The 11,308-nt window shown below is 34.0% G+C and overlaps 2 long non-coding RNA genes across 2 annotated transcripts; one reads left to right on the top strand and one right to left on the bottom strand.

Annotated features, from left to right (window-relative positions):
• Positions 1-679: 679 nt before the first annotated feature.
• LOC137254467 (uncharacterized) lies at positions 680-5,205 on the top strand. The gene is made up of 4 exons (XR_010954004.1): positions 680-1,534; positions 1,594-1,665; positions 2,029-3,327; positions 3,392-5,205. It is a non-coding gene; the product is annotated as an uncharacterized lncRNA (long non-coding RNA).
• Positions 5,206-5,412: 207 nt separating this feature from the next.
• Positions 5,413-7,610, bottom strand: LOC137251971 (uncharacterized). Its single transcript, XR_010953413.1, has 3 exons — positions 7,350-7,610; positions 7,133-7,289; positions 5,413-7,073 (listed from the first exon to the last, which is right to left on the bottom strand). It is a non-coding gene; the product is annotated as an uncharacterized lncRNA (long non-coding RNA).
• Between the last annotated feature and the right edge of the window lie 3,698 nt (positions 7,611-11,308).

Genomic DNA, 11,308 nt, shown 5'->3' with positions numbered 1-11,308 from the left:
AACACTCTTGTTTTATAGTAATATTAATAACGGCTAGATATATCGATCGGTTATACAACACTATGTAAAATTGTACCGTAGTACTAAGCCGCAAATATAATTTCATTTTTTTTCTTCACCTTAATTTATAGCTGCTTTTAGTTTTCATTGATATTGTCTCACATATGTTTTGCTTGGCCACCACTGTTTCAACTTCAATATTCTACCTCTGTTAATGTCAAAAAAAAAAAAAAACATGTTTTTGAACTGAGTTATCGCCACATATGGTAAACTCGAGGGTCTAATATAACTTCCTGAAGCAACCATCGTTCCTTTTCCTGTGGATATCTGATCGAATCAACATCGTGGTCGTGGTAAAGTTTAATTAGCAAATCGGAGTGAATTTATGAATAGACTTATAAAAGTCTAAATATCTAATAAAAGTGAAGTTGTGTGATATATATAAATATCCACTAAGTTTTATTAGATATAAAAGCTGAAATTTTTGTGTTCGATTGAATCGATAAATTTGGCAAGCCCGTACGACTTAATACACATTTTTTAATTATACTAACTTTCCTGTCGTCAGCATATCAAAGCCATCTTGAGCAGGAGTACATACATATCTGTGGTAAGTCTTTATGCTTTTTCTTTAAAGAATTAAACCCTTTTATCCCTTGTTTGATATTAAATTGTGTGGTGTTGAAAGTGAAAGAAAAATTTCTAATAGAGCGGTATCGGTTTCTTCCGCAGATTCTTTCTACACGAAAACAAACACCACATTTTTCCGAAAATCTACTTGCCAGCATATTTTTGCATCAATACAAGCAACCCTCCCCTTTACTTCACCCGCATTCCGCTTCCACGGTGATAAGCATCAAGTCATCACCAGTTCCTGAAAATCTACATGCCCCTGATCTTCACCTAGGCCGTACATAAAATCTTGTTTTAACATACGTTTCATCATCGTTGGAGTCTTCAAAACCCCAAATCGTATAAGGAAATGTAAATTATTCAACTAAAATATAAAAATTAGATTTTTAATATACATACACATAACATATATATAATCTAAATTTGTTAAAGAGTTCCAACTCAAACTCGAAGAAACGAGTTCTTCTTCTTCGTTAGTTTAGGTTTAGAAACATAAACTTTGGATACATAGAATGTTGCAGAGAAATTGGAATTAATTTTATAAAATTTAATGAAGCTAGACTTAAAGAAAGCCTTAAGGAGATTTAAAGCCAAATTAAACTTCCTTAACCCTAACGCCATAGTCGTAACCATACCCATATCCATAACCATCTCTATTGTGATCGATTAATGGTGCCATAACCGTAAACAGCTGACCATTGCTGTCGCGAGCTGGGAATGTTTTGTTTATAAAAAGTGATTGTGTAAAGTGATTGCAAAATTTGGTAATTTGTAATCAAAATAAAGTAAAAGAAAACATTATTAATAGTATTTTTATTAATATTGCAACAAATTGGGTGCATATCTACATAGTGAAACAATTAGGTGGTGAATAAAGCCCCATATCTACACGTATCTCAATGTAAGCTGTTCACATATTAAAAGTTTAACAAATGAATAAGTATTTCTGTATTCTTACAGATTTAATTAAATATATCACTACATATAGGCGAAGATTTATATATATTTGAATGCAAGGACGTGAATTTAACAGTAAGTCTCTTCAAATAAAACTCGGAAACTGCCACACAAAACCTTTTGGTGCATAGAACCGGCTGCCATGGGAAGTGCATTAATACTCTGTCGTTATATTTGGTAGGGTCTGTTAGGGATTGACGGTTGACCATATATACCAACACCAGCAAAGCGGTTGCATATCCTGAGGTGCTCTTACCGTTTTGTCTGTTAGTCGACCAATTGCTTGATCTCGGCATTGAGAGCAATAATTTTCTTATCTCCTGGGTTGGGGTTTCGTCTGCCGGCGATTCCTTGCTATCGCATCTATGAACCGCACTATATATAATGGATAATTAAGAAAAGAAGTAAATAAAACATATATATCTATTCCTGTTTAAGGTAACATGAGCAGTGACGAAGAAATTGACAACTTGTTCCTCAGCAAAATGGCGCTATATGCTGAAAGAAGGAAATGAAGACAAAAAGACGATGGCATGCCCGCCCCATTAATGCTAATAGGGCTCAAGCCGGATATCACCAAAAGACTTTCTTAAGAATTAAGGATATGGACGAAAGCGAGTTTTTTGCGCATACAAGAATGTCCCTGCCGGTTTATGACACTTTGCTAAAACTAATGGCTCCATCACTAACCAGCTTCAAACAACAATTTGGTGTAGAAGAACGTTTATCAATTACACTTCATTAAAAAATTTCCAGATATTAACATCGTATATTGTATTAATTAGTATGATTTTTAGGTACTTGGCACATGGTATTCCTTTCAAAAAATAGCTTGGAGCCCCAAAATTGGAAAGAGCACTGTGAGGATGATTGTGTTGGAGACTTGCGAGGCTATCTGGCAAACGCTTTCCCCAATATATTTAAGTGAACCCACAGAGCAGCAATAAAAACATATAACAACTGACTTTTTCCCAAATGTGGAACATGCCAAATTGTGAAGGTGCTATTGATGGAAAGCACGTTGCTATAAAATGCCCTCCGAAGTCAAGATCACTGTTTTTTAATTATAAACAGTTTTTCAGCATCGTCTTGTTGGCAGCATGCGATGCTAAATACCAGTTTACCGCTGTAAGCGTAGGAGCTTATGGAAGTCAAAGCGATGGAGGCATTTTTCATGCAACAAGGTTTGGGGAAGATCTGTTGGAAAATCGATTAACACTTCCACCAGATACTCCTCTTCCATTATCGTCACAACCCTTTCCGCATTTCTTCGTTGGAGATTGTGCATTTCCCTTAAAAAACAATCTAATGAAACCATATAGTGGAATGAATACGACAAGGGAACAGCGAGTTTTTAATCACAGACTGTCGCGGGCCCACCACGTTATAGAAAACGCATTTGGGATTTTGACTGCGCGATGGAGAGTATTGAAAACCAAAATGGAGTTTTATCCTGAAATTGCAGAAAAAATAGTCTCGCATGTGTGCTGCATAATTTCATCATGTTCCACGATACTAGTCGGTGGTATTACCCAGAAAACTACACTGACGGAGAATGGGCGAGTGCAGAATGGAGGAACGAACTAAGAACTTGTGGAGGTCCGCTGCGGACAGTACACTCATTTCGAAGAAGGGGCCGAAATAGTACATACGAGTATCGGGAATACTTTACCAACTACTTTATGACCGATGGTGCAGTAGCATTTCAAAATCACATCGAGTAATATATTTCAGGAGGTAAGAACGCAACTTATATACACTTATCTAGAAGTTATTTTACATTTTGACTACCTCCTTATAGATCATTTCGGCGGAAGGCGGATACACAACAAAACAAAGCAACAACCATTGCTGCTGCACAAACACAACGCTGCTACAAAATCATAAGCTTTTAAAATTATTTTAACATAGAATAATATAATTTATTTCATTTTTTTCTGTATACATAGAGTAAAGAACGATACTGAAACAATACTTCATATATTTTTAAAACATATATTATGGTTTTTTATATATAAAGTTAATTAAAATAATTCACTAAATCAAAAATTGGTAAAAATTGTAATCCTGCCTCATGTATATTAAATAGAGCATAATATAATACCACAAAGTTTGTATTTTGCATTCTTATTCTAGTTTTGCACTTTAGTGTTTACACATACTAATATTTAGTATAAAATGGAAAGTGCAAAATTCAAATTAAATATTTTGCCAGAAAGCGAAAAATTGAATTCAAAATTTTGAAGGAAACGAAAAAAAAATTTTTAAATACATATTTTTTGCACTTTCTTCAGAAATACGCAAATTTAGTTCATAAAAATCCGTCACGAACTTTGACACTTTTTGAGCAGAACTTTTAAAAAATCTCTTGTATGCAACTTTGTTTCTTATTCAATTTTGTTATAATAATGTGCAAGTTAGAAAGTGTTAAATTTTCATCCCCTAATGCATGAACAAAGATTTACGTTTGAGCTATTACTAACCAATGGGCAACAAAGCTGCATACTCAAAGATTACATAAAAATCAATTCTGGCAATGTGTAAACTTTGAAACTTTTATATACGTATAAGATTTTTCTTATAGATTATGCTATATTTTAAATGAATATCAATAATAACACATACAGCTGTGAACACTACAATAGCAGTGTGAATTATAAACGCTATTTTTTCATTTTATTTATTTTCGTTAATTTTCGAAATAACTTCAATGAATTGTATAACCAAACACATGTAAACTAATTTCGAAAACATTTTCGGGAAAATTCGAAAGGTGTTAAAAAATCTTCATGCAAATTTCAAACTTTTATTTAAAGTTTTCCGATTTTTTTTGTGTGAAGTTTTGTAGTCCAATCAATTTTAGTATAACAAAGCGTATGTTTGAAGTCTCTCAAAAATCACATTGATTTTTGCCAATTTTTTTTTAAAGAGTGTTTTAGATTTTCTTCCATATTAATATTTACTCTTTGTATGGAACCAAATCTAAAACAGTCTTTGAAAAAAAATTGGGAGAGACTTCAAACATGCACTTTGTTATACTAAAATTGATTGGACCACAAAACTTCATACTAAAAAAAATTCTGAAAACTCTAAATAAAAGTTTGAAATTTGCATGAAGATTTTTTAACACCTATCGAATTTTCGCATTTTCCCGAAATTGTTTTCGAAATAAATTTACATTTGTTTGGTTATACAATTCATTGAAGTTATTTCTACCATTAACGAAAATAAATAAAAGGAGAAAATAACTGATAAAATACATCAGTAATTTTCACTGCTATTTTAGTGCTCGCAACTGTACATCAATATATGTTACGAATAAAACTATTTTCACTATTAATATGAGCAGGTGTTTACATATCTACTATTATAAAAATTTAACTTCTTGTGTGTGTTTCTTTGTTACATTATCACAATTCAATAGTCACCATAATTTTTTATACTCGAATTAACGTATTATTATATTAGGATAGGTCAACTTTCATGTTACATGCAATACAACATATAATACATTAATAAATAAATAAATTAATGTATCACAATTCGATTTTCAATCTACATTTTGTACTTTCTTAGGAATCTCAAATATATCTGCATACAAAAATTATTGGAACATTTTATCAGTTATTTGTTTCTTTTATTTAATTTTATTAATTTAAAAAAAACTTGAATGTATTGTATAACGAAAACTATGTAATCCAATCTCAAAAATGTTTTCAAACAAATTAGAAAATTCAATAAGTTTTTGAAGTCTTTATAAAAAATTCAAACTTTTTACTTGGAATTTTAAAAAAAATTTTGAGTATGGAGTCAAAAATTAATGCGAATTTTGGCAGACTTCAAAATTGCACTTTGTTAGACTAAAATTCATTAACCTACAAAACTCCATACTAAAAAATCTTCTAAAATATCCAAGTAAAAAGTTTGAAATTTTTATGAAGATTTACAAAAACTTCTGGAATTTTCTAATATGTTTGAAAACGTCTTTGAAATTGGTTTACATAGTTTTCGTTATACAATACATTCAAGTTTTTTCTAAAATTAATAAAATTAAATTAAAGAAACAAATAACCGATAAAATGTTGCAATAATTTTTGCTACTGCTTTTGTGAACAAAACTGTATATCCACTTATACATACAGTTTGTACTTTCATTAGGAATCTTAACAAAATATCCCGTGGCATATTTGCAGTCGCATTCATATTGGCATATTAAATATATAAAAAGTTTGAAATTTTTATGAAGATTTACAAAAACTTCTGGAATTTTCTAATATGTTTGAAAACGTCTTTGAAATTGGTTTACATAGTTTTCGTTATACAATACATTCAAGTTTTTTCTAAAATTAATAAAATTAAATTAAAGAAACAAATAACCGATAAAATGTTGCAATAATTTTTGCTACTGCTTTTGTGAACAAAACTGTATATCCACTTATACATACAGTTTGTACTTTCATTAGGAATCTTAACAAAACATCCCGTGGCATATTTGCAGTCGCATTCATATTGGCATATTAAATATATGTCACGGGATGTATTCAGATTTCATTACAAATTAAAAGGAAATTAAATAGAAAAATCAGTCAATTTCTTTATAAACTAAAAATATAGGTTTTGCTATTGAAGGGCTGGCGTTACAAAACGTAAAAAGGCAGACATACAAATATGTATAAAACGTGGATATTCAAAAACCGGTTTCAAATATTCATGTGGCTGTAATTTTGAAGATTTTGTTGTAGACCACAATTATGCAGAAATAATTTAGATCGCGTACCCGGTGTTGGATCAGGCTTTCGATTTTGGCTCAACCGGGGGTTATTTGTTTGTTTCTGAACACCTTTTGATAGAAGCAAAATGTTTTTTTTTCGCCTTCGTATTGATCCCGAGGTCAAAGCCGCCTTTTGACATCCCTCCCGACATTTTTGGACGTGTTTTAGTTGTTGTGAGTAAAGTAAACAATTACCAATTTGTAGTGCCAGCCGTTTAGTTTTAAAATTACAAAAATGGCAATCACCCTACTGGTTGTCATACAAGTATTCCACAATTTCTGCTTCGTCGTTCTCCTCAATCTGAGCTTGCATGACTATATCAGTGCACCGTTGCATCACCACCGCCTGATTTTTCTTCTTCAAACTTGATATGACGGACTTATATTGGCACTGTAATTCTCCCGGCGAGCTCTACGCGCACCTACATCCCTAAAAGTTTGGACGGCCCCCATTAGGGCAGCGTCCAATTCACCACGCAAAGCTGTCGTTCGTTTTCGTTCGCGGGACCTTGATGGCTCAGACTGCGGTTGTGGCATCGGAGACGACTGAGATAAAGCAGGTGACAGCTGCGCTGTAGGAATAGGAGGGGACTTTGTATTTATAGATAGCAGCTCAGGTAAAGTGGGAGTTGCAGGGCGTGACTCGCAAACGGTGGGTGTATTTTTGCCACCTTCAACACTTCTGTTTATATTTTGAGAGCTATGCCGCATTCTGTTGTAATAGAAAATTTGTTCATAATCAAACATGTTAAGTAATTCCGTTATACTTACGGTCGGGGTATAATGTGGGCTCTTAAGAACTGAAGACTCTATAAGAAAACCCACTGCCTTCCAGCAGACGCGCCACTTCCTGAAGTGTTTTTACTGCTCCTTATCTCTTTACTAAAACACTCTCGTAAATTCCCCCATCGCCTTACTGCTACTGTCACTATTGGGAATAATCATACCTATGTACGCACATATTATAAGATTATTCATTATTACTTACCATCCGCACCTAAATTCTCTGCTATATCCTTCCAAGCGGCCTTAAAATCCCGGTTTGCCTTGTCATAAAGGCATGGGAAATCGCGTACAAATTCAATTAATTTGCAGTCATCCATTATGATATGCATAAACAATAAACGAAATTAATTTGTCTTTCAAATAAACGAAACAATAGAATTTTTAATTACCAAAACAAAAAATTGGCAAACAAAAAAATTATACACACATACACAAAATGGCAAAAAAATAGGCGAATGAACAATCAGCTGTTTGTGGATATGGCAGAAAACCAAAATTCAATTGGTTGGCTATGGTATCGTTATGGCGTTATCGTTATGGTATGGCACCATTAATCGATTACATTGATTTCCATAAGGGAGGTTCGATCAGCTGTTTTATCTGGTTATGGTTTTATGGTTATAAGTCACCATTAATCGGGCCTTTAGGCCCTTTATTTTTACGATCCACTATAGCTTAAGTTAGCCAACTTCGAAAAGTTGGTCAAAATGCATTACTTACCAAAGTGTAGTTAGCTAAACGCAAAATATAATATTTTTGTTGTTTTTGTTGCACAGCAGACTCTTCAGCATTTTACGATCAAACACATGTTAGTGAAGTGGACATGTTTGAGAGAGCTGTATTATGCAATATTAACAAAGGTTATATGACATCGTTCGAAGCAACCATTTATTATAGATATTTTTCTTAACTGAGTTCTCTTCATAATACTTTAATATTTAACATGATTGCCAATATTTGGTTGGCTAATATTATTAAGTCATTTTCTTCTAACCGTTTAAGCAATTATATTTTGTAATTGGCGTAGGAAATGTTTTAATTCTTATTTAAGGAATGGAAACACATCTCTCCAAGCAAGAAGATCTTCGACGCTAGGTAGAAATGCTATATATATATATGAAGATGAAATTATTTGTGATTACCTAATGCCCCATATACCTAATGTAAATTTACCAATTTATTAATATTGTATTTTTGATTATATATGCATATATACATTTACGCACACGCCTGTACATACATATGCATGTACATTTGTACATGAATAGATATTAATATATCAAGTGAATTTTCCTTTTCTTCAAACATACAAGCTTAGTATGAAATACATCTGTTTATTTTTTTCTTGCATATGCGTAATGATATGCGCGCATACATTTTGACATACATATGTATGTATATTCATTTTTGATGGCAATATACAATTCAGCGTACACGCAGTAATATTCTACCATGTCATTTTTTTTATACTTTCTTTCATATTACTTTCTACTGTTTAAAATCAAAACCTATTTTGTGAATTAAATTCAGGTCAGCTAGGCTAAAACTAAACCAACTTGTATAATGCATTGATTTTGTGAATAATAACTAATAATGTGTACATAAGTTTGTTTTCCTTTGGTTTATGACATGGGAGGTTAATGGTAAAATAACGGGGCCTCAATAGCATCCATGAGGCCAATGGTAGGGCGGGTACAGGGGCAGCCACCCATCGTTGCAACAATGAGCTGCCATGCATAAGGGTGAGTATACGGTGGTCATATGGCTGAAGTGTGGCATGCAAGTGCGTTTGTCGTTTTCTTATTCTTCTTATGGTAGGGTATCCCAGTGTGTAAAACAATTTATTCTGTTTGACCATTGACTGGGGAGAGTAGTGCTGTGCCGTGATTACGTTTAAAGAATCCACGAAGCTGAAGCTCCGGGCCTACACGCCAGTACACACGCCGTGGTCATTGCACTTTGCCACAAGCACTGCTGTTCTTTTGTCCCTGAATGTGCCTATCGCACACTCAGTCGATGGATATCATAACAGATAAAATGGCGCCCAACGTGTAGCTCGATAGAGGAAAGCAACTATTGTGTGCTTTTGGTAAATATTGGCTCCACATACATGATTCACTCCCTGAATCAAATAGTCTGTCTGCTTTTGGAATATTTTTTTGTTAGATTAACATTTTATAAATTTTTGAATTTTTTTCGATTATTGCTGTGTTCAAACGGTTTTGTATGGATGCGAAGAATTTTTGCTGGAATTGACCATCTTATAGGCTAGTTGCCTTGAGATGCGTACCGCGTTAAGACTTCGTATTTAGGGAACTGTTTAAGCATGACACTTCTTTTGGTTTTGTGCAAAAAGACGCGATACATTTTCTGGAATTTTCGTCATTAAGGCTAAATACCAATTGACTTACCAGGTGTTCACGTTTGCTACAATGCAGAAGAAAATATATGCAAGTTTTAAAATAGTAAGTACATCTCAAACTCATTGTCGAGATGCCACCTCAATTTAAAAAAAATTTTAAAATTTTTGTTTAGCATTTGAGAAAGAATATATATATTTATATTGAATATTTCGGAAATTGTGATTGTACATCAAATAAATCACAACCGATATTTCTTTCTCAAAACGTTGCATGCCACAACACACTATGATATTATGCCCTTGCTTACACCTTTGTGCCATATTACCACTACAGAGACTACCATGATCTAAAACCAAGTTTCTTTTGATGATTTTTGTTCTTTAATAAATAACCTTTTCGCGTTTAATTACAAGCGGAAAAGATATAATAATGTGGAATTTGTTTGGTTTTCTTTAAACGAAAGTTTTTCTTTGCGTTTAAGGACATAACAAGCGGATAAGTTTCAAATATTTTTGGTGATTTTTTTTTTATTGGTTTTCTAAAAAAAAAAAACACTGTTTGAGCTAAACTATTTTTTTAACACTGCGTTAAAGAGTCATATCTGTTTTTTGCGAGTGCAAATATACATATATTTTTAAAATTTTTTTTGGAAACATGCCATTGCGTCACAGCGACGAACACGCTCATTTGCAGGCTGGATGTTTCCTATGTAGAAAAGCTTTTACGAATAGGGATAACATACTAACTACCGCGTGTGATCACCGCTTCCACCGAAACTATCTATTGCCGTGGCTTAAAACAATTCTTCTTGTCCACTCTGTAGAGCTCCTTGCCGCAGTAGGGAACTTAATCAGAATATATATAACACTAGATTGTTGAAGACGATGTCTCAGGGCACCGCAGGTAATACCAGTGGCAGTGGGAATCTGCATAAGTCCCATAGGGAAGAGCAACAAAAGCTGCAACAAGGAGCAGCAAATGGTAGTAGTTTGTCAGCTGAAGGAGCGCATGGCGGGGACATACAACCAGTAAATGACGATGAAGCGCGCATCAGAAACATGGTCTCAGCAATTGTGTCTGCGAGGCCGGCAACGGTTTTTGAGGGTTTGGAAAATCGCGTAGCCCAAATAGTAGAGGCGAGGATAGAAAACACTTTATCCAGTTTCTTAGAGCGGTTAAATATTAACCCTGCTCCACAAGTCCCTGTAGGCAATGATATAAGTCAGCCAGCTAACTTATCTGCTGCTCAACACCTACGAAAGAGGTCTACACCAGTGTGGCCTAGAGATGCACCCCCATTGCCAAATCAAAGTAGTACTAATTTCCATAACCAAATTGACCAAATTCGATTAAGCGAATTGTCCACTGTTCCGTATACGAGTAGAATAGCGCATCTAATTTCTAGTTGGGATGCAAAGTTTGACGGCACGTTTCGCCTATCAGTCGATAGTTTCTTGTCCCGAATAGAGTTATTTGTGATAGACAAACTTAATGGTAATTTTAATATTTTGTGCGAACACGTACAATGTCTGTTTGTGAATGAGGCCAAAGATTGGTACTAGCGTTACCGTAGGTCGGTAGAGCGAATTACCTGGCCAGCCCTGTGCCAAGCTTTGAGGACTAATTTTCAGCAGCATATGAGTGATTTCGAGATTAAGGAGTTAATTCGCGCGCGGAAGCAAGGTCAAAATGAATGTTTTGATGAATTCCGTAACGCCATATTGAAAATCGCGGAACCTCTAGAAACCCCACTTTCAGAGGTAGAGTTACTCGAAATCCTCAAACATAATCTACGGCC

This window comes from Eurosta solidaginis, chromosome 5 (assembly GCF_040869045.1).
Source record: "Eurosta solidaginis isolate ZX-2024a chromosome 5, ASM4086904v1, whole genome shotgun sequence".
In the NCBI taxonomy this organism is placed as follows: Eukaryota; Metazoa; Arthropoda; class Insecta; order Diptera; family Tephritidae; genus Eurosta; species Eurosta solidaginis.
The sequence above is the reverse complement of the archived record's forward strand: the minus strand, read 5'-3'. Positions and strand labels throughout refer to the sequence as shown.